Source organism: Peromyscus maniculatus, chromosome 13, assembly GCF_049852395.1.
Source record: "Peromyscus maniculatus bairdii isolate BWxNUB_F1_BW_parent chromosome 13, HU_Pman_BW_mat_3.1, whole genome shotgun sequence".
NCBI lineage: Eukaryota > Metazoa > Chordata > Mammalia > Rodentia > Cricetidae > Peromyscus > Peromyscus maniculatus.
In genome coordinates, this window is record NC_134864.1 from 40,471,258 (window position 1) to 40,496,168 (window position 24,911).

Below are 24,911 nucleotides of genomic sequence, written 5' to 3' on the forward strand. Positions count from 1 at the left end.
TCCAGCCCGGGTGGAGCCTAAAGCTTATGTAATGAAGTCAGGTGGCTTCCTTGAGCTGGCTGTTTAGTGAGCTTAGAGACAGGCCCTGGGATCGTGTTAGGAGGCGGTAGCAGAAATGGGGAGTATGGGCAAGCTCGTGACAGTGTGGTGGAAAGAGAGGAGAAGTCAGGAGTGTTGCGGGGTAGAGACTCAAAGACTACTCAGCATGACCAGAATTCGAATTGAGAGTCTGTAGTAAGTCAACCTGCAACTGTGTGGAAAGAAATACTTCTCACAAAGCAGCCTGGATGCTTATTATGGGGACTTATTATTATTATTATTATTATTATTATTATTATTATTATTTATTATTGTTATTATTGACAACACAGAAAAAAACTACATCATGGTTGCAAGGGGAAGCAAGCAAGCAGTTTAACTTGAGCCAAGAACATGCAGTTGGCTGGGAAGTTTCAACCCCGTGTTTCTAGAATGGGGTTGGGTGCTTTCCCACGGGACTTTTTAGGGTGGGGGTGGGGTGGGTAAAAAAAACGAGGGGTCAGTTTCATTTTAACCCAAAGATGGCTTCAGCTGAGACAAGATGGAGAAACCATTTGCCCCATTACAAGGAGATCTTCGAGGGGAGGCCAAAGACCCTGGTTTTGTGTGTGTGTGTGTGTGTTTAAGGAAAAGGGGCTGGAGAAATGGCTCAGAGGTTAAGAGCACTGGCTGCTCTTCCAGAGGTCCCCAATTCAATACCCAGCAACCACATGGTGGCTCACAACCATGTATAATGAGATCTGGTGCCCTCTTCTGGTGTGCAGGAATACATGCAGGCAGAACACTGTATACATAACAAACAAACAAATAAGCAATACATAAATAAATGCATCTAAAAAGAAAAAAAGAAAAGAAAAGAAAGAAAAATCCGAGTGATCATGGCACACATCTTTAATCCCAGCACTTGGGAGGCAGAGGCAGGATCTTTGAGTTCGAGGCCAGCCTGATCTACAGAGTCCCAGCATAGTCAGAGAGAGAGAGAGAAGAAAAAGAAAAAAAAGGGGACATGTTTGCAGGAAGAGGCTGCCTTTCAGTTAGTTGGGTACAAGCAGATATATTCAACTACATGGGGCAAGCTAGCTCTGAAAGCCTGGGAAGGATTTGGCCATGGCTAGCTTGAACTCACATTATTGGAATTCCTTCTCATCAAGGTGGCAGATCATGAAAGTTACCAGAAGGGTAGAAAACAATAGATAGATAAAAAGAGAATTCAGAGAATGTCAGTATTCAAGGGGCGGAAAGAGGAAGAGGACCCTTCAAGAGAGACTGAACAGGGGTTGGAGGGGTGGGGGGTTGGGAGGGTAGGGGCGTGGAGGACTGGGATGTGGCTCAATTGGTCGGGTGGTAGCCCCATGTTCAATTCTTAGCACTGTATAAACCAGACATGGTGGGTCATATCTGTAATCCCAGCACCTGGGCAGTGGAGGCAGGAGGATGGGGAGTTCAAGTTCAATCTCAGCTGCATAGTACTCATCACTACCTGACACTACATTTAGCTTAGTTGTTTGCTGTTAGCATTGTGTATACCTCAGAAAGAACAGGCCTCGCATCTGCTAGGACCACTTCTGCATCCTCAGCATCAGGCAAAGGATGAGTTTAGTAATATGCTTCATAAGTGTGTGTGTGTGCGCGCACACACGTTGACAATATATATATATTTGGTATACTAGATTTAGATTTATTGGAGTAGCTTGCAGGCTATCTCCTGACAGAAATACCAAATCTTGTAGTTGTTCAGTCCATAAGGTGGATGTCTCAGCAATCCCAATCTGGTGCCGGAGTCCCAGGGAATTCCCAGAGAGCTGCTGGTTTTCATTCTACACTGGAATCCAGAAGAAGTAGGTACTAACCCCAGCAAAGGAAAGCCTCAGCAGCAGGGTAGATGAACTGGCAGGCAAAAAGCCAACTTCCTCTTCCCTGTGCTTTTTACGTGGGCTGCCGCCAGAAGGTGTGACCCAGATTTAGGTCTTCCCACCTCGAAGGATCCAGTCAGGAGAATTCCTCAGTGGGTTCCAGATGTGGTCGTGTTGACAACCAAGTTTCGCCACGAGAGCTTCTCAAATCAAATTTGTGTACTCTCTCACTCAGTTCTATGTATTTACCCTGATACAACAATTCAGGAGGCCCAAGAATGTAGCTCAGTGAGGAGAGTGCTTGCCTGACACACACCAAGTCCTGGGTTTCATGTCCAATAGCACAGGAACAAGACATGGTGGCATGCGCCCGTTGTCCTGGCACTCAGGAGGGTGACAGCTTTTCTTGCTTCCAAGTCCTGTTGGAGAAGACATGTCTGCTCTTCATGAAGTCTTCATCTTTTTTTTTCTTCTTAAGATTTGTTTATTTATTATGCATACAGTGCTCTGCCTGCAAGTATCCCTGCAGGCCAGAAGAGGGCACCAGATCTCCTTACAGATGGTTGTGAGCCACCATGTGGTTGCTGGGAATTGAACTCAGGACCTTTGGAAGAGCAGCCAGTGCCCTTAACCGCTGAGCCATCTCTCCAGCCCCGAAGTCTTCATCTTAATAAATGTTCATCCACAGCCTCCTTTGTGGCCGGAGAGACCATGTGTCATTTAACTGATCACCACATGTGTCAGATCTGAACCTTTAAACTCCGGCATCTGTACTAACTTCAGCTGTCAACATTGAAGTAGAGTGTTGGGACACCCAGCTCGTGCCGGGGAGACGGAGAATTGGTTGGTATGGGAAGAGACCCCCACATACTTGGTGCTGAAGTGCTGCAAGTGAAAATCACAAAGAAGCAGCGCACCATCCTATGGTATCACAGTCACTGCTTCCCCTGGTGGATCTGGGTCGCCCCTAGTTTTTAGCTGTGGTGAGGAATGCTGCCATTAGCATTTGGATATGTCTTTGGGTAACTTTTGAGGGACCGGGGAGATGGCTCAGTTCTTGCAAGGATGAGGATCTGAGTTTGAACCCCAGAACCCGTACAGAATGCTGGGCATGGTGGTGCATCTTGGGAACTAGGTCTGGGGCAGCAGAGCAAACCTCTGGCGCCTATGATCAGCCAGTCTAGTACTTGGTAGATTCTAGGTCAGTGACAGATCTTTATTTATTTATTTATTTTATTAAAGATTTATTTATTTATTTATTTATTTATTTATTTATTTATTTATTTATTTATTATGTATACAGTATTCTGCCTGCATGTGTCCCTGCAGGCCAGAAGAGGGCACCAGATCTCATTACAAGTGGTTGTGAGCCATCTTGTGGTTGCTGGGAATTGAACTCAGGACCTCTGGAAGAGCAGTCGGTGCTCTTAACCACTGAGCCATCTCTTCAGCCCTAAAATAGATTTTTCCCCCCAAAGACAGGGTTTCTCTGTGTAGCTTTGTGCCTCTCCTGGATCTTGCTCTGTAGACCAGGCTGGCCTCGAACTCACAGAGATCCGTCTGCCTCTGCCTCCCGAGTGCTGGGATTAAAGGCGTGCGCCACCACCGTCTGGCAGTGACAGATCTTGTTTCAAAAGACAAAGTGGGGAGCTGACACATACACACTGGGACAGGTAGCTTCCAGGCAAGGAACACTTTGCAGGTTACTTTGCTTCATTTTATTTTGTTTTGTTATTTTGAGACAAGGTCACTATGCAGCCCAGGCTGGCCTCAAATTCTCTCTGCAGCTACAAATGGGTCTTTAATTTTGATCCTCTTGCCTCCCCTGCATCCTGGGATAGCAGGCATACACCACCATGCCTAGTTTAAAGACTGCTATTAATTGAAACAAGGTCAAAACAGAGAAGCGGAGTTTTGGAGTCCCAGTGAGTAAATGTCTTATCCTCTTGGAAGATCATTCTTCTTCAGGGTGGGCACTAAAAGTGAGAGGAAGCCAGGCACTGACGTCTAAGCACTCGGGAGGCTGAGGCAAGAGTCATTTCAAACTGCAGGCCAGCTTGTAATGCATAAGACCTTGTCTCGTTGGGCGGTAGTGGCACATGCCTTTAATCCCAGCACTCGGGAGGTAGAGGCATGCGGATCTCTGTGAGTTCAAGGCCAGCCTGGTCTCCAAAGCGAGTTCCAGGAAGGTGCAAAGCTACACAGAGAAATCCTGTCTCGGAGGAAAAAAAAAAAAAGGCCTTGTCTCAAACAAACAAACAAAATGTGAGACAGATAGAGGCAAGGTGGAACGTACCTGAAACTTCAGCGTTTGGGAGGTGGAGATAGAGGATCCGGTCATTGTTCACTACATAGTAAGTTTGAGGCCAGCTTGGGCTACTTGAGACCATGTCTCAAACCCCACTCTCCACACCACTGCTACCCAAAGGTAATAAATAAAGAGACACAAAGAGCCCATATATACCACAGATGACCTGAGAACATCTTTTTTTTTTTTTTTTTGGTGGGGCTGGAGAGAGTTTATCTAACATGAGTGAGGCCTTGGGTTCCAACGGCAGTACTAAAAATAAAAGGCATACATTATTCCTTTGGGTAAAAATAGACATAATCGAGTCTTGACTCATTTGGTAATATTTGGAGTTTATTGTAGTCTTAACTATCTAAAAAATTATGACCGAGAATGTTCTTGGAGTACAGCCAAGGTGGTTATAAGGCTGAGCTGTCTGGACGGTAGCCCTTTGTCTCTCCTTCAAGACAGTTTTGTTATTGCAACATTTCTCAGGAATATCACGACATTACCACAAAACAGGCTATGCCGAAGAAGACGGGGCTGGGAGAGATGGCTCCGAGGTCAAGAGCGCTTGATACTCTTGCAGAGGACCCAAGTTCGATTCCCAGCACACATGGCAGATAGCTTGCCACCTCCCGTAACTTCAGCTCCAGGGGATCCAGTACCTGCTTCTGGCTTCTTTAGATACTTGTACACATTTGGCATATATTCACATAAACAACATAAACACATTTGGCATATATTCACTTAAACAAGTGGTTAAGAGCACTTACACATTAATAAGTAAAAAAAAAATAAAAATAAAAAATTACGACAGAAGAAAAAAAACAAAAGCAAAACCAAGCCAGGCTATAAAGTATTACCCTCTTGTTTTACTTCCTTAAAAAGTACTTGGGAGGTAGAGGCAGGCAGATCTCTGTGAGTTTGAGACCAGCCTGGGTCTTCATAGTGAGCCAGGACAGTCAAGGTTACATAGAGATACCCCTGCTCAATCAATCAATCAATCAATCAATCAATCAATCTGAATGTGTGTATATTATGGCTCCTGTGTAGGGGCCAGAGGGCAACTTCTAGGGTTTCTTCCCTTCCACCATGTAGGTCCCATGATAAAATTCATGTCATCAGACTTGGTGGCAAACACCTTCTCCACGATCCAGCCACAGCCTGGGTTCAGGTCCTGAGACAGGAAAGGGGCGTCAGTGCGAAGAAATGAATGGTCCCCTCACCAGATGAGTTTCACACAAGTGCTCAGCCCCGAATAGCTCCAGCCATCTTTATTTTTTCATCAAAAACAAGCATGTTTTTCCCTACTAACAAACAAGTTTTTCCCATCCTCCAATGCTAACCTCTGGCAAAAATAAGTATGTCAAATATATCCCCCCCCCCCAACTTTTACATCAAAACATCTCTTTTTTTTTTTTTTTTTTTTTTTTTTGGTTTTTCGAGACAGGGTTTCTCTGCGTAGCATTGCGCCTTTCCTGGAGCTCACTTGGTAGCCCAGGCTGGCCTCGAACTCACAGAGATCCGCCTGGCTCTGCCTAGTGCTGGGATTAAAGGCATGCGCCACCACTGCCCAGCTCATCAAAACATCTTTAAACCAGAACAACACTTATCATTTGACTAGTTTGGCCAAATATGGAGCCAGGTACATCCTGTCTTACAAAACTAAAAGCTGATTGACATTGGCACACATTTTCAAGAATGACAATATCGTTCAAAACATAATTACAGAAACAGGGGTGATCCGCTTCCGATCCTGTCAGCACTGAATTAGAACAGCTCCCGGGGTCTCAAGTGACAGCTGGCATCCCCAGACAGGAAACCCCGAGAAGCATCAGCTCCCAAAGAATTTTAGGGGAAGATATTTGAGGAAAAAAAAATGGGGTTTCCAGGAATGAGCACATCTGTCCAATGCATGATTGACAAAAGGACACTAAAACCGCCAAGGGAATCATCAATATTATGAGAGAAAAGAGAGGATGCAGGCTGCACCGTCCCAGCAGTGTTCTGCGCATGTCCACAAAGTCCTCTGGTCCTTGCCCAGTTAGACTGTCCCCGTGGGCTTCTGCCTCATCTGGCGACCTGTTGGACAAGCACTCATATACTGGTCCGGCACTAGGCAGCTTGGCTCCTAACACACCTCTACCCTCTGACCCATCTACCGGCCCATCTTGAATCTTTTTTTTAAAGATATACATATACATATATAAAACGTGCATGGTTGTTTTGCCTGCTTGTATGTCTCTGCGCCGGGCACATGCAGTGCCCAAGGAGACCAGAAGAGGACATCAGGTCCTCTGGAAGTGATATTACCGATAGTTGTTAGCTCCCAGCCCCGTGGGTGGGGGCCACAGATCAGCAGGAGTTACTGAATCATCCGCTCTCCCCACCCCCAATCTTGACCGATGCTTCTCGTGTGGTGGTGCCACGTTCTCAAGGAGAGAGGGTTCTGAGAAACTAACTTGCTCAACATGACTCAGTGAGTTCAGCCCAAGACAGGAGCTCACTCCACCAACGTGCCTGCCGCAGAGCAGTAAGCTTCAGGTGGCCACTTCCTTGAGCCCGCGCTATGGTGGGTGCAATCTTCTGTCTTGTTTGGTTTGATTTTCTTCTTCTGTCGAATAAGGGCAACCGTAACTCCCGCCAGAAGGTCTTGGCGAGTGTCAAATGAGGTAAAAATGTTTTTTTTTTTTCCACAGTGCGGTGCCTGGGTTTGTGGTAAGGCACATTGTTACCCCCAAACAATGATTAATATCTGTCGGTTCATACAAAAGGAAACATCTTGAGTATCCAAGGATGGAGAAGGGCCTTCTTTAAATTCTAAAATGTGAAATGGAGCTTGAGGAATAAAGTGACAGAACAGAACAGACTTATCTTTGGTTCCCATTCATCAACTCCTTTTCCCCTTCGTCCGGAACCCACAGCGGACCCGTCAGTCTCCTCTCTTTCTCTTACCTTCCAGGTGGATCGATCACCCTGACTTTCTTCTGTGTGGTTCTTGATATTGAACTTTTATTCGCTAGACAAGTGATCTGCCCCAGAGCTAAAACCTGCAGTCCACCGACAGCCCTGATTTGATCATTAGGTATGAAGAGAATGTATCATTGTAGGAACGTACCCCATAAAGATGTACAAACCTTACACATCACAATCGAGTCTAAAGGGCTGTTCCAAAGTCCAATGTGAGGCCAGGTAAGTGAGCTCCAACACATTTGCTATGGAGACACTAAGCTGATGTGCTGGACCATGGTTTCCCGGCTTGGTGACGATCTTGAAGCTTCAGAAAAAAAGAGGATCTTGTATGCAAGAGAAAAGTCTCAAAAAACCCTTCCTCAGCTAGGTGTGGTGGAGTGGCTCACACTGGTGATCTCCACACTCGAAAGGCTGAGGCAGGAAGATGGCCAGGAACTTGAGGAGAGCCTGGGTTACATAAACTTTCAGGATAGCTTGGCTTAATGAGACCCTATCTAAAAATGACCTCCTTCCATGCTTAATGACTTAAAGGAAAGTGGTTCCCCAACCCCGAGGCACTTGCTCTTTCCTAAGGGGCCTCTCTATCCTAAAGGAAGGAACTCCTGGAAGACAGCATGGAGGAGGCAGGGAGAGAGAAAAGGGGTGGGGTGGGTAAAACTTCTCTCGTCAGATTTTCCTGGAAACCACTTACTAAGGAGACCCTGATCTGGTCAGACCACAGTTTGAGGGAGAGAAAACCGACTTTCCAAGTTTTAAGTGACTGTCTAAGCAAAAGCTACCAAGTCTTTCTGCTTATTGTCTTTTCCTGAATCAGACGCCTTTTCCTAAACCTCTAGACATGAACAGTAGGGCACGAGGATCCAGAAACAGATGTCCCTGTTCCAGTCACCCTGCGGGGAGTTTTGTGGACCTTCATGTGTCTGCTGCCGCCGCTGTCAGATTCCTTTGTCCTCCTAAATGTTAATTCCATGAGGCCCGACTGTGTTTTTTTTGAGGACCACACACAGCGGCGGGCGGGTGCATGGAGGCCTTTGTTATCCAAACATGCAACCAATTGCCTCGTTTGTCTTGCTGGCTTGCGTCTTTTCTTAAAGAAAATAAATTTCTCCCTCCCCTCTTCTCCCTCCAACCTTCCCATATACCTGTCGTTGCTCTCCTTCAAGTTCATGACCTCTTTTCCCAGTGTTGCCACACACATATATGTACATATAAACATATATATTCCTAAAACCATTAATACAGCCTTCTCAGCCTGTACAATATGACTTGTACGTATGTTTTCAGGCTGACCATTTGGCATTGGCAAACAAGTTGATGTGCTCTTCTTTGGGGAAGACTATTTTTTTCTCGCTCTCAACATTGCTTAGTTGCCTGTTGTTTTTGGTGTAGGCTTTGAGGCCTCGTGGGTTTTCCTCCATTGATTTTTGATTTTGAGGGAGGGTCTCACGTAGCTCAAGCCGGCTTTGAACTTTCGTTATTTGGCGCAGGATGACCTTGGGATCCCGATCCTCCTGTCTCTACCTCCCAGCTGCTGGGGTGCCTGGGGGTGTACACCACACAAGGCTTAAGTTTTGGTTATTGACATGGGGGAACCATCTGAGGAGAATGGCCGACTGAGTACATACTCTCAGCATTCCCGATGAGAGGGGTGCTCCATGCTGGTGACAAATGGGGAGCCCTGTGCTACATGCCCGAGGCCAGGCTCAGTCTCCCCACACCCACGGCACCTTCAGCGTTGGCACAGAGCCAGCTCTTTCAGGAAGATAGTCTTGTTTACAGAATGGGAACCGAGGAAGAGGTGCGGATGTGGTCTCTTAGGTTTCAGTTGAGCAACAGGCTTCTTTCCCATGTCGGAAGTGACTGGATTTCCTAAGAAGCTTCTCCCTACCTACCTTGCAGATCTTGCTGCTTCTACCCACCCTGATTTAGGTTGCAGAAAAGGGTGGGAAAACATGGTGTCTCTCTTCCTTAGCATACACATATCCACCATACACATACCCATGCAGCGTATATATTAACGTGACAGGCTACCTAGAAACATGGGCAATGTATCCTTCAGGTTGACCTTCACCTTTAGTGCTGAGGGTTGAACCTAGGGCCTTGAACATGCTCCACAAGCACTCTCTCACTAAACCTTCTATTCCCCAGGCCCACATTTTAAATTCACTGGGAGAAAGTTTTAACAATGCCGATCACTATGGAAAGAAACTAAGGAATGGAAGGGGAAATCTGATTGAGTTGCTCTTGAAATCCTACTGATTCCCAGTCAGGATGGCGGGGTTAGGAGAGAGAGAAGAACACTGCCACACACATACTCACCCTGACACTCATGAACATGGACAACACATGCACTGATACAACAAAAAAGGAAAATGAACAACACATACACGTGAAACACATAACACAAACAATACACATACACATGCACACCCAACACATGCATATGCACAACACACAAACCCTGTAACACATACACATATGTTCAACACACATACATGTGCACACATAACACATATACACAGGTAACACACACACATGCATAGCATGCACTTGGATAACACACGTTCATGCCACACACCACACATGAACATCCACCCTCTAAACTGCAACGCTAGGTAATGTACATTTAAAAATCTAAACATGCAAACGTCCTTCAAGTTTGGCCTAAATCGTTTCCCAGACATAACCCTGAATTTTCTGGAACTCTCGCAAGCAAGACTACAAACTCCATTTACAGTAAGTGTGCACGTCAACTCCCTTGTTAATCCTTGTGGCTGATTTCTTTTCTTTTTCTTTTTCTTTTTTTTTTTTTTTTTTTTTTTTGAGGGCAGCAGCTTAGTCTTTATAATGAGCTCTAGGTCAGCCAGAGCCACATAACAAGAACCTGTTCCAAAAATGAACAGGGCCAGGCAAGATGTTATCTTGAACGCCAACCAGCCAGCTAGCAACTAAGCTCATGGCCAGGTCAGATGCCAAGTGTGCCTGAGGGGCAAGGACACACTTTGGGGACTGGCAGGGGCATTCTGCCCTCTTTCCCGATTTTAGTGCCAACTTCTGTACTTCTGCCTTCCCTGCAGTGTCTTGTCAGGGACTGGGATGAAGTGTCCTTTTCTGCATGGGACAGGCCTTAGTGAGGACCAGAACGACTCACAGTCCTTGGAAGTCGTCCCGTCCCCCCCCCCCCCCCCCCCCCCCCGCGATGAGCTAGGAGCTGGGTGTGGGGAGCTGGCTCCTTCTCAAGGTCATTGAAGAAACAGGAAAAAATGTGGCCGCTGTCATAGAGGCTGGCATGGGATGCAGGGATGCACATACAGGGATGCAGGGGCCTCCTCCACCAGCAGAGCCAGTGCCGAGCCTTCCTCTTGGGAGGGTACTCACACACTCCCCATTCCCTGTGGGGCTCCCATCCCTCCTTGCTGGATAAGGAAACTTCAGACCCCAGCCGTCCCCAGGACTTTCACTTCTGGATGCTTTAAATGAACTGTTCCTTTTTTTTTTTTTTTTAATGGACGGGTTCTCTGCAGTCTGCTTATCAAACTCCCAGTGCTTTCTCAAGTTTCTCTTTGCCCTTGTTAATCCTTGTGGCTGATATTTTCATGCTATCAGTCGTAAGCCTGTCCAGTGCACCCCAGGAACAACTACATCTCACGTGAGTTCCTTAGCAGTCACTGGAGATGTAGCGGCAGAAGCCGCTAAAATTGTACGTGTGGCTGCTCCAAACCCACGAGAACCGTTCTCTCTTGCAAACCCTACGCCCACGCTATGAACTCTCCTTTTCCCAAAAGCCTCTCTTCCTTTCAACCCCTATGTTTGTTTGTCTGTTTGTTTATTTATTTATTTATTTATGTTTTTTTTTTGAGACAGGGTTTCTCTGTGTAGCTTTGGTGCCTGTCCTGGATCTTGCTCTGTAGACCAGGCTGGCCTCGAACTCACAGAGATCTGCCTGACTCTGCCTCCCGAGTTCTAGGATTAAAGGCGTGCACCACCACCGCTAGGCAGGTGTTCTTTTATAATGCTGTCTGTGCATGCTTGTGTACAACTACTCCTTCATTTTAATCCTCATAGCATTCAGCTGAGCTTTGTTCCTGGCCACATATTATTCAAGGACATTAGAGGGCAGTTCATCGTTGCCTCTAGTCAGAAGGTTGGAAGCAGCAGAATTACCTGTAAGCAGCAAGATCCAGGCTGCCTGCTCCCAGAGATCAGGTCCTTTCTGAGAAAGGGAGAATCAACATCCACTAGTGATTTGAATATTTAACGTTCTCAGCTGCGTGGTGGTGATGAACAACTTTAATCCCAGCACTCGGGAGGCAGAGGCAGGTGAATCTCTGAGTTCAAGGCCAGATACAGAACTTCAAAAATGATATTTTAAACACTATTAAAACCAATAGTGAGGCCGGGCGGTGGTGGCGCACGCCTTTAATCCCAGCACTTGGGAGGCAGAGCCAGGCGGATCTCTGTGAGTTCGAGGCCAGCCTGGGCTACAGAGTGAGTTCCAGGAAAGGCGCAAAGCTACACAGAGAAACCCTGTCTCAAAAAAACTAAAAAAAAAAAAAAAAAAAAAAAAAAAAAAAAAAAAAAAAACCAATAGTGGATTCATATGGCCGTGCATTACAAAGTCAATTGTTTGTCTATACATCAATAACAAAAAATCTGGAAAATAAAACTTTTTCGAAGTATGTTATAGTAGCAATCCCAAAACACCTATAAAATACGTAGGAATAAGCTTAAAAACGTGTCTATGCGAAGTGTGTACCCCAAACAGTAAAGCACTCTTTGTAAAGAACCAAAGGAGACTCAAACAAATGGAGAAAAACATGTTCACAGGCCAGAAGACATCTTGAAAGATGCCAGTTTTCTCCAGATTGAGCAGTGGGTTCAACACAATCAAAGTGAAAATCCCAACTGGAAATTTTGTTGAAACTGACAAACAGGTTTAGAAATCATCTGGAAGTGTAATAATGAGATTCAGAGAACAGGAACAGTCCTAGGAGTGACCAGCCCAGGCTGAAACAAGACCATGGAGGGAGGCCCCCAGGAGAGAAGTTTCCAAGAAAGTAACAGATTCTCTAATGAGTGTGACTGTATTGAGAGCGGCAGATGAGACCAATACAATGATGAACATGTGGAAAACCGTAACTCCAGGGACAACAAAATAGGTCCAAAGACAGGAATGTAAACACTGTGAATAATTGTTTACATGGTCACTATAGCAAAAACGTTGAACCAAAAAGTGGTATCTGTGGCCAGGAAGAATACAATATTTTATTTGATTAGATGAGGTTGAAAGGAGAGATGCTGAGAACACTAAATTCTCTACCACCAAGATAGACAATCAATAGAAAATCTTGCATGTCAGGAATTTGCTGGATAAATATGGTACTGAGAGATGTACAGACTAGTATTAGAATTAGATAAAAGGATTTTGGGGTTCAGTGTCCTTACCATTGGTTATGAAATTAGGGTTGGAGGGCTATTGCTGTCATCAAAAGTCATTTCATGGCTCAACAATACTTGGTTTAAAAATGAGAAAAAAATTTATTGAATGAAAATGTACCCAAACTTACGTGACACAATGGAGGCTGTTCTAAGAGGCAGGTTCACAGCACTAAGTGCCTACATAAAAAAACAGGAGAGATCTCATACTGTCAACTTAACAGCACACCTGAAAGCTCTAGAACAAAAAGAAATAAGCACACCCAAGAGGAGTAGACTGTGAGAAATAATCAGACTCAGGGCTGAAACCAATAAAATAGAAATAAACAAAAATACAAATAATCAATGAAACAAAGAGTTGGTTCTTTGAGAAAATCAGTAACACTGACAAACCTCTATCCAAATTAATTAAAAGGAGGAGGAAGAATATCCAAATTAACAAAATTAGAAATGTAAAGGGGGGCATAATAGACGCTGAAGAAATCCAGAGAATCATTAAGTCATACTTTAAAAACTTATACTCCTCCAAACTGGAAAATCTAAAAGAAATGGATAATTTTCTCAATACATACCACTTACCAAAGTTAGATTAAGAATGGATAAGCAATTGAAACATTCTTATAACCCCCAGTAAAATCAAAGCAGCCATTAAAGGACTCCCAACCAGCTTGCATCTAATAACTGATGGAAGCAGATGCAGAGATCCACAGCCAAGCACTTGGCAGAGCTTCGGGAATCCAGTTGAAGAGAGGGAGGAGGGATTGTATGAGCAAGGGGAGGGGGTCAAGATCATGATTTTGTGTGTGTGGGGTGACAGTTATGTAGTTTGGTTTGTGGGACCCCTAGCAGTGGGATCATGACTTGTTCCTGGCACATGAGCTGGCTTCTGGAATCTATTCCCCATGCTGGGTTGCCTCACCCAGCCTTGAAGTAGGGGGAGGAGCTTGGTCCTGCCTCAACTTGATACGCCATGCTTTGTTGACTCCCATGGGATACCTGCCCCTTTCTGAACAGAAGAGGAGTGAATGGAGTGGGAGAGTAGATGGGAGGTGGGTGGGAGAGAACGGGAAGAGAAGAAGAAGGGGAAACTGTGGTTGGTATGTAAAATAAATGAAAAAAAAAAAAAGGACTCCAACCATCAGGGTGTGGTGGTGCATGATTTTAATCTCAACACTTGGGAGGCAGAGGCAGGAAGATCTCTGTGAGTTAGAGGCCAGCCTGGTCTATAAAGTGAGTTTCAGGGCTGCCATGGCTGTTACACAAAGAAACCCTGTCTTGAAAAACCCAAACAAACAAACAAGCCAACAACCTGAAAGACAAAGACCACACCATCATCTCATTAGATGCAGAAAAGGCCTTTGACAAAATCTAACACCCCTTCATGATAAAAGTTCTGGAGAGATTAGGGATACAAGGGACATACCTCAACATAGTAACAGCAGTTTATAGGAAGCCCTTAGCATGAACTTAAATGAAGAGAAACTCAAAGCATTCTACTAAAATCAGGAACAAGACAAGGTTGTCCACTCTCTCTGTACCTATTCCATGTAGTACTTGAGGCCTTAGTTAGAGCAATAAGACAGCTGAAGGAGATCAAGGGGATACACATTGGAAAGGAAGAAGTCTAAGTATCTTTAGTTGCATATGATGTGATAGTATACATAAGTGATGTGAAAAATTCTATCAGAAAACTCCTACAGCTGATAAACACTTTCAGCAAAGTAGCTGGATACAAAATTAACTCACAAAAATCGGTAACCCCCTATATGCAAATGACAAACAGTCTGAGGGAAAAAAAATCAAGGAAACAATACCTTTCACAATAGCCTCACATAATACAAAATATTTTGGGTTATCTCTAACAAAGCAAGTGAAAGACTTGATTGATAAAACTTTAAGTCATTGAAGAAAGAAACTGAAGAAGACATCAGAAGATGGAAAGATCTCCCATGCTCATGGATTGGTAGGATTAACATAGTAAAAATGTCCACCTTATCAAAAGCAATATACAGATTCAATGCAATCCTCATCAAAATTCCAACACAATTCTTCGCAGATCTTGAAAAAACATTTTTCAGTTTCATATGGAAACACAAAAACCCCAGATAAAACAATATTGAATAATAAAAGAACTGTTGGAGGTATCACCATTACTGATTTCAAGTTGTACTACTACTGAGCTATAGTGATAAAAACTACATGGTATTGGCATAAAAATAGACTTGTTGATGAATGGAATCAAATTGAAGACCCAGACATAAATCCATACACCTATGGACACCTGAGTTTTGATAAAGGAGCCAGAAATATACACTGGAAAAAAGACTCCATCTTCGAGATGTGCCGCGGCTTCGGTAGCGACCGGCTCTTGTCAGCTGCCTGAGCGGCACCAGCACCTTCTCTAGGAGCTCGCAGCAGCCGGCTGGCCCCTGCTTCACGGCCACCATGTGCGACCGGAAGTCGGTGATCAGAAATGCAGACATGTCGGAAGAGATGCAACAGGACTCGGTGGAGTGCGCGACCCAGGCGTTGGAGAAGTACAACATGGAGAAGGATATTGCGGCCCATATCAAGAAGGAGTTTGACAAGAAGTACAACCCCACCTGGCACTGCATTGTGGGGCGGAACTTCGGTAGTTATGTGACACATGAAACCAAACACTTCATCTACTTCTACCCGGGTCAGGTGGCCATTCTTCTGTTCAAATCTGGTTAAAAGCATGGACTGTGCCAAACACCCAGTGATCCATCCAGAAACAAGGACTGCATCCTAAATTCCAAATGCCAGAGACTGACTCTTCAGCCTTGCTAAGGGAACACCTTGTTTGAATCTGTTGTGTTTTGTACAGGGCATCATCCTCTGTACGAGTTTGTGGTTATAAAATAATTAGTAAAACAGCTTACATTTGTATTTATTTTCTAGTCCATACTTCTGTACCCCATTTTTTTTCTCCCTTAGGCCATTCCTTTAAAAATAAATCTGTTGGAGATGTGTTAAAAAAAAAATACTCCATCTTCAACAAATGGTACTGGTCAAATTGGACGGCTACATGTAGAAGAATCCAAATAGATCCATATTTATTATTCTGTACAAAACCCAAATCCAAATGGATCAATGACCTCAACCTAAAACCAAATACACTGAACCTGATAGAAGAGAAAGTGGGGAATAGTTTTGAACCCATTGGCACAAGCAAAGACTTTCTGAACAGAACACTGTTACTGCAGGAACTAATATCAACAACTAATAAGTGGAACCTCATAAAAATGAGAAGCTTCTGCTGTGGAGACTGCTCTATATAAATAAAACACTGATTGGCCAGTAGCCAGACAGGAAGTATAGATGTGACTAACAGAGAGGAGAATTGAGGGAACGGAAAGGCAGAGAGAGAAACTGCCTGGAGCCACTGCCAGGACAAGGAAGATGTAAGGTACCAGTAAGCCACGAGCCATGTGGCAAAGTATAGATTAATAGAAATGGGCTAAATATAAGAGTAAGAGCTAGACAATGATAGGCCTGAGCTAATGGCCAAGCAGTTTAAATAATATGAGTCTGTGTGTTTATTTTGTAAGTGGGCTGTGGGACTGCCATGGCTTGGCAGGTCTCAGAGAGAAAACTCTCCAGCTACAAGCTTCTGTATGGTAAAGGACACTGTCATTTGGACAAAGTAGCAGCCTACAGAATGAGAAAAGATATTTACCAACTACACATCTGATAGAGGGCTAATATCCAAAATATATAAAGAACTCAAGAAACTAGATGTCAAGAAAACAAATAACCTAATTAAAAAATGGGATATAGATCTAAACAAAGAATTCTTAACAGAGGAAACTCAAATGGTTGAGAAACATTTAAAGAAATGTTCAGCATGATTAGCCATCAGGGAGATGCAAATCAAAACGACTCTGAGATTCCTTCTTACATCTGTCAGAATGGCTAAGATTAACTAAACAAGTGACAGCTCATGCTGGAGAGGATGTGGAGCAAGAGGAACATTCATATACTGCTGGTGGGAGTGCAAACTTGTACAGCCACTATGAAAATCAGTATGGTGGTTCCTCAGGAAGATGGGAATCGATCTACCTCCAGATCCAGATATACCACTCTTGGGCATATACCCAAAGGATGCTCCATCCTACCACAGAAATACTTGTTCAACCATGTTCATTGCTGCTCTATTCATAATAGCTAGAAATTGGAAACAGCCTAGATGTGCCTCAACAGAAGAATGGATAAAGAAAATGTGGTAGATTTATGCAAAGGAGTATTACTCAGCCTTCCTTTAAAAAAATGACATCATGAAATTTGCAGGCAAATGGGCGGAACTAGAATAAATCATTCTTAGTGAGGTATCCCAGACTCAGGAAGATGAGTATGATATGGTATATATTCACCTACATGTGAATATTAGCTGTGAAGTTCACTAATAACCAAGCTACAATACATAGGACCACAGAGGGTAGGTATAGAGTAAGGAACTAGAAGGAACTCATAGATTTCTTTAGGAAAGGGAAATAAAATAGATAGTTAGGGATGGATGAGAGAGGCTGAAATAGGATCAAATAGAGAAGGGGAAGGGAGAGGGAGTGTGGGATGGAATCCAGGGAGAGACAACTAAAATTAAAGGACCCTTGAGGGGTAGTATGGGAACCTAACAGAGTAGAAAGTTCCTAGAATATATTCATATATGAAGGCAATTTTAATGAAATCACCAAATAATGGGGAAGACAGTCCCAATTAGCCACCTCTTGTTACCAAACAAAGCTTCCAGTATTGGAATGGTTACATCTGATTGAGTAGTTGGCTAGAGGGTCCCCATGGGAACCCCCAAACAACCCAGGCTGTCACCAAGACTATAGGTTACTCTCCACAAGCTGACAGCAAGGTCCATTGCTGAAGACAATACCCACACAACTCATTGAAGATGGAGAAGTCAAACTGGTGCCTACAGAGAGCCTTCACCCCTATGTTCCAGGGTCTTTGGCACAGTATCATAACTCTGCACACTCTCAAAAGGGGAATGTAAATACCAGGCCAGCCACAAATCCTTTATCTACATTGGTCCAGTGCCTGCAAGATATGTTAGGGCAGTGGTGGCACAAAGCTTATGGGAGTAACCAACCAATAACTGATTTGCCTTAAGGCTCACTCTATGAGATGGAATCCATACCTGACACTGCTTGGGTGACCAAGAACCAGAGACTAGATAGCCCAGAGACCTAGTGTAAAACCAAATAATGCTGGTTTAAAAAAAAAAAAAAAAAAGGAGGGCCGGGCGGTGGTGGTGCACGCCTTTAATCCCAGCACTCGGGAGGCAGAGCCAGGTGGATCTCTGTGAGTTCGAGGCCAGCCTGGGCTACCAAGTGAGTCCCAGTAAAGGAGCAAAGCTATACAGAGAAACCCTGTCTCGAAAAACAAAAACAAAAACAAAAACAAAAAAAAAAAAAGAGAAGAAAGTAGCGATAAAAAAACTCCCGATGATGTTCTGCTAAACCCATAGACCAGTGCCTTTCCCAGCCATCATCAAAGAAACTTCCTCCTGCAGCATGGGAACAAGTATGAGACCCACAGTCAGACATTATGCAGAGAGTGAGAAACCATGGAACACCCATCCCTAATAGGGATGTCTCCATCAAATCCCTCCCCTCGGAGCTCAGAGAGCCTCATGGAAGAGGAGGCAGAAAGAGTCTAAGACCCAGAGGACACCAAGAAAACAAGGCCCCCTAAATAAACACATGCAAAGCTCCTATGAACTCACAGAGACTGAAGCAGCATGCACAGGCCTGCAGGGGTCTGCACCAGGTCCTCTCTCTATATGCCTTTCAGACTAGTGTTTTTAATGGATTTCCTGAGTGTGTGTACAAATGGGTCTCTGATTCTTGTGCCTTCTCTTGGTCTCTTTTCCTTCTGTTTATTTGTCTTGTCCAAGTTCAATGTGATAGTTTTGTTTTATCTTATTATATTTTATTTTGTTATGTTTAAAAATGAGTGAATGAATGAATGGATGAATAAATGAATGAATGACTAGCCTGGGCTACATAGTTAGACCTCTTTTCAAACAACTGCAGTGTTGTTTGGTTAAATATTTTTACACTGCATCACAAAATGTGCTTCTCTGGATGTAGCACACCACATACACAATTAGGATTTCAGATTTAAAAAATGTTTATTACATGTATTTGGTGTGTGTATACGTGCACACATGGATGTCAGGTGATGACTTGCAGGAATTGTTTCTCTCTTTCCACCATGTGGGTCCCAGAGATCAAACTCAATTGTCAGGCTTGATGACAAGAACGACCCTCTTTGGTTTGACTCTAGATACATAAATAGGGGCTAGTCTAGTTGGTTGATGTTGGACTGTGGGTATGGATTTGTAGGGCGGCAGCTCTATCTCTAGTTAAAATTTTAAAACATTTATTATTTGTTTATTTGTACATGTGTATTCAGATTTGTGTTTGGAGGTCAGAGGTCAATGTTCAGGAGTCAATTCTGTCCTTCCACCTTGATTATGAGGTAAGGTCTCACTTGTTTCTGTTGCTGTGATACGTATCCAAACTTCTGGCTTGTCTGCTTCCCATTTCACTCTAGGAATGTAGTAGTGTTAGGATTACAGACAAGAGCTGTTGCTTTGGGAAAGGAAAGGAAAGGAAAGGAAAGGAGGAAGGAAGGAAGGAGAGAAAGGTCCCAGAGTCAAACTCAGGCCATCAGGCTTGGGTGGAACACTTTTACCTGCTGACTCATCATCTCACCACCCTGACGTCTTAGCTAGTTTTAACTGGCCATGCCCTTCCTCCAGTGCCCCTTGGGTTTGCTTCCCCAACACCATCCTTTAACTTTTAAATTAAAGATCAGGAAGGACATCAGGAAGCAGAGTAGGAGCTGAGCATGGTCTCCATGCCGAGGTCATTTTGAGACGGTCAGTTTCAGAGGCTGGTCTGAGTTGGCTCTCACAGTCCATTCCTGGCTCGGGTCCATGGCAGCCTTGGTGTGGGTGTAATGTTGCCACAGCTTGACACCTGCAGCTTTAAGAGTTGAGGGATTTGGCATATTTGGTGAGGATTTGGCACATTTTGTGTAGTGCCTGCCTAGTCTTTTAAGAACCGCTGGAGACAGGATTGTGTCCATGCTCATGGAGGTCCTCTGAGTCATTTTGGAACAGTGGAGGTGGGTGGCCAAACATGATCTCAAAGTTATCCCCACCCTCAGCCTTTTAATATTCTACTTTTGTTGTTTGTTTGAGCCAGAGTCTCATTAGCCTAGGCTGGGCTTGAATTCACTATGTAGCCAAAAATGACCTTATGTTCCTATTCTTTCTATATCCACCTCACTGGCTTCCATTATAGGCATGTGCCACTACATTTAATCTCATCTCCTCTTTGATTTATTTATCTTGGGTTGTTTTTTTGAGACACAATCTTAGTATGTAGCCCTGGCTGGCCTAGAACTTGCTATGTAGATCAGGCTGGACCCACATAAAGACCTTCCTGCCTCGGTCCCAGAGTGCTGGGATTAAAGTTGTATGCCACTATCGCCCTAGCCCTCCCTTTTAAAAACACAATTATTTTATTTTATTCCTATATCCCAAGTTACGAGTGTGGCAGGGTGACTTTTTATATGTTTATTGGTCATTTGTACCTCCCTAGACTCCACTTGGACCCTCATTTACTCCTGAAACCCCGATGGAGTTATCTTTGGGGTGGCTTATACTTTGGGAGGAAGATGGATGATAAGAAAATAATTAGAAAGACATATTTGGGGGCAATGGCAGAGGGCAAAGAGGAATAGAGACCAAACCTGGGATGGACCACCTGGTAGGAACCAAGGCTTCAGCCTGCCACTGGGTCAGCTTGGCACAGAGCAATTATGGAGGGGAAGCTGGCCTAGCTGAGGATGGTCAGAGGAACACGTTTGACACCACACTTTGCAAGACCCTGTTGAGAAATCAGTACTGTATCCGGCGTCCTTTTCTCTGGGAAGGTGTCTTGTGCAGAGTCGCTGGGGGAAGGGACTTGAGTTGAGGCCATGATTGCTTCTTCTTTCCACTGCCCCCTTCCACAGCTGCGCTTCGTTGGGCAGCTGGAGTGGTTGGTCAGGGAAGTTGCCAATGCCAGGCCATCTTCCATTGGCTAGAGCCAGCAGGAATTGGGGGTGTTAGAGACTGGAGCTTGGAACAAGAGAGGGTGTAGGATACATCCCCGACAGTGAAAGCATCACTCCTCATATTTTCTAAGAGGGCATTTCTCGTCTGTTGCAAAGGATATCCTTCAAGTCATCAGATCATCTGTGCCCACTTTGCAAAAGGTCATTATAACTGTGTTGGTTGACTGTCGACCTTCCTTCAAGAAGGAGTGGATGGGAGGGCTGTGGGTCCCCTCCAAATCAGTTGTAGGCAATTCTGCACTAATTGAACATAGCCTCAGAGAGGGGCTAGAATATATAGGCAGGGAAGGACTAGGGGAGGGGCCTTCATCTATACAGTCATAGGGGAATCATCATCCATGCTGGGTGTAGACCTTCCAGTGAGGCTGCGTTAAGGTCGCCTATATTCCTACTCATCACCCCTCACCCATGGCTGTGTAAGTAATGAACTCATTGCTTCCCCAGAGTGAACTTTGGTGGAATCTACCTCTCTGTCACTGAGACCCTAGAAGAAGGGGTGGAGATTGTTTATGTCTCCCTAAGGGAGGAATGTTGTGGGATATTTGTACACTGTGTGAAGATGTATTGTTGTGATTGGTGTAATAATGGCCAATAGCTAGGTAGGAGAGACTAGGCAGGATTTCCGGGGAGAGAGAGAACTCTGGGAAGAAAAAAAGAGAGATGCCAGCAAGACGCTGAACAAGCGGGATGTACAGTACTAGGGAGAGGTAACCAAGCCATGGAGCAGAATGTAGATTAATGTAAATGGGTTAATTTAAGTTTATATGAGCTAGTTGAGAACAAGCCTAAGCTAAGGCTAAACTTTCATAATTAATAATAAGTCTCTGTGTTGTTATTGGTGAGCTGACGGCCCAAAGGAAAGTCGGACTACAGAGGAATTTTAGCAACAGTACTTCCTTCCCCATTGCTTTTGGCCCATGAATTTTAAACTTGAGTCTAGATCCTAGAGCTTCAGGACCCTTATTGCATTTTTTTTTTTTAACTCATCTGGTTTTTTTTTTTTTTTTTTTTTTTTTTGGTTTTTCGAGACAGGGTTTCTCTATGTAGCTTTGCGCCTTTCCTGGAACTCACTTGGTAGCCCAGGCTGGCCTCGAACTCACAGAGATCCGCCTGCCTCTGCCTCCCAAGTGCTGGGATTAAAGGCGTGCGCCGCCGCCGCCGCCGCCGCCGCCGCCGCCGCCGCCGCCGCCGCCGCCGCCGGCTCACTTATCTGTTTATTTTGTGTCTGTGTGCACACCCACGAGTGCACGGTTGGTATGTGTCCAAGTTGTATTGAACATGTGGAGGTCAGAGGACAACTTCCAGCAGTTGGTTCTCTCCTTCCATGGTGTAGGCTCTGGGGATACATCTCGGGTCAGCAGGTTTGAGGGCCAGTGCTTTTACCCACTGTGATGGGTGATTAACCTGTGATGGTTAATACCATCAACTTTACGGGACCTAGAGCCATGAAGAGACCCGCCTCTGGGCATGCGGTAAAGATTATGTTGATTGGGTTAATGGAGATGGGAAGACTCACCATAAAAGGTGGCTGAGCCATTCCTTGGGCTTGGGTTCCCGACCTCACAGGAAGGGAAAAAGCCAGCCGAGCAGGAGCATTTATCTGTCTTTGCTTCCTGACTGTGGATACAAAGCGACCAACTCCTTCAAGTTCCTACTGTCGATGTCCACATCATGGCAGACTGTGCCATCAAACCTCACGCTAAAATAATCCTTTTCTCTTCCGAGTTGCTTTTTTTCCCCAGGGCATTTTAGCACCAGGAAAATAATTAAAATCGGTTTGATTCTTGGCACCACAAAAACGAAGAAAAAAGACTCCTTACTCATGTTTGGGGTCAGTCCTGTTCCGGTATCTGCCTCCTGTCATGGGCAGACATCCCATATATTTTCTGTTCCATAGATTTGCCTTCTCTGGACATTTTCTTAAAAAAAAAAAAAAAAAAAAAATCACATAGTACGTTATCTTCTGTTCTAGAGCCTTTCACTTAGCATACCCTCCCCCAACCCCAGGCTGACCTAGAACTCACTTAGCATACCCTCCCCCAACCCCAGGCTGACCTAGAACTCACTATGTAGGTCAAGAGGGCCTGAAATTCTGGAGTGTTAGGACTGTTAGGTATGTTCCTTTCAGTCTTGTTCATGAGGCACCACATTCAAGGCATCCCACAGTGTGGATACACTTTCATAGTTTTTCTAACCATGTCCCTAGTAATGGATCTTTCGGTTGTGTCCAAGCTTTGGCTTTTTACACATGACGCTGTGACAAGTCCTCTCCATGGAAGCTGTGTGAGCATGACTGTTGGACAGGGTTCTAGAAGTGCGATTCCTGGATTAAGGAGCGTGTGTATTAAAACAGAAATCATCGGCCATCAACCAGGTGTGGAAGTGCACGCCTGCTATCCCAGCGCTCAAGAGGTGGAGGTAAGATGGTAAGTTCAAGACTGGCCTGGTTTACATCACGAAACTGGAGGCTGTCTTGATTTGCTGGATAAAGGAAGCCCATCCCTCAGAGCCTGGGAATGTATGTGGAGAGGCATCAGCAGCTCAGAGGGAGATAGATCAGGAGCAGGACAGAGGGTGTTATTGTGAGTAGAGGAACAAAGATCAGAAGCCGGAAAAAGCGGGTTCCGTTGAGACAGATCCAAGTGGAGAGGGACTGGGCCCTTAGACAGCCGAGGCCCAGAATGAGGCGAGGAAGAGAAGAATTAGCAACTCAAAGGCAGCTCTGGATTTGCCCTTCTCCTGTGATGCTCCGACTGGTGGAGGATTTGTGCCAGGACTGTTCATTCGAGGTGGAGGTGGAGGACAACATTCGCATCAGCGCCCTGGGTGTTTGTATCCTCCTGTTTTCTGTGCACAGTGGCATTCCCAGGCCTTGCTGCGGGGAGCAGAGAGCAGAGATCTGGAACACAGGTGAGGCTTAACTTAGCCTCCTCTCTCTGACAGTCACCTTGAGGAGCCATCTGGCCAGGCACTGTGCTCAGGCACAGCACCAGTCACCTTTGGCAACTAGACATGTTCTTCAGCATTTCCAGCCTGCTGAATCAGAGGCGCAGCTGAGTCACACTTGTTCCTGATTCTGAGTTCAGCGCAGGGCCTGGCATTGGAGTGGGCATGGAACAGGAACTGTGATACTGACTTATTAACTATTGGCTGGACGTTGTGAGTGAACGCTGGCCTCATTCTGCCCTCCCGCTTAACCTTGCCAAACCAGTTGGGTTCAGTCTCTCTTGCTTTCCTATGCCCACAGCAGGCTGCTCAGAGACAGGGACTGTCCTGACAAAGACCCTTCAGAGACAAACCCTGTTTGTTTGGGGGGCATTGCTGTGTCCCCAATCCCCTAGAAGATCTGTCAGTCAACATATACTGATGAGAGAGTGATTCAGGGGCTGGGGATATAGCTCAGTTGATAGTGTGTTTGTTAGGCACGTACCAAGTCTGGGTTCAACTCCAACACCATATAAAACAGGCACAGCGATGCACATCTGTAATTCTAGCACTTGGGAGGTGGAGGCAGAGAATCTTTGGATGAAGTTCACTCCTAGTCATATAGGGAGTTTCAGCCCAACCTGGGGATATGTGAGACTATTTCAAAACCCAAGCCAGCCCAAGCTCAAACTTACCCCTCCCTGCCAAAAACAAGAATGATTCAAACCCCTTGTCTCCTCTGACAGCTTACAAATCATTTCTCCACTCTGAACTAGTGCGTGCTTGTCACACCTTGAATGAGGGTGGGTGCTGGAAAGGGGAGGAGAACGCTCAGTGAGATCAGCTGTGGAAGCTCCTGTGGTCTCCTGGCCTCCCTGCTTCTCCAAGGTGCTGAGCCGGTGAACTTCCGACCCTCTGCGTCTTCTAAGCCTCTTCCTGATGCTTTCGAGGGCTGTCCCATCCGAGGACCTGGAACACTGGAGGAATCCAGCACGCATTCCCCCAGTGATCCATGTTCAGGCAAAGGAGGCTTGGGCTGGGCGTGAAGGGGCAGACAGGCAGGGACAGGCAGGGCTCGGTCTTCATCCTCTCACTCACGGGACAGTGAGATGGCTCAGCCAGTAAGGACCCTTGCCACCAAGGCTGATGACCTGAGTTTGATCCCCAGGAGCCATATGGTGGAAGAACAGATTCTGACCTACACATGTGTTCTCTCTCTCTCTCTCTCTCTC

The 24,911-nt window shown here is 45.1% G+C and overlaps 1 pseudogene; it reads left to right on the forward strand.

Moving 5' to 3' along the window:
• The first annotated feature begins 14,932 nt into the window (after positions 1-14,932).
• LOC102917814 (dynein light chain 1, cytoplasmic pseudogene) lies at positions 14,933-15,596 on the forward strand (annotated as a pseudogene).
• Positions 15,597-24,911: the final 9,315 nt, after the last annotated feature.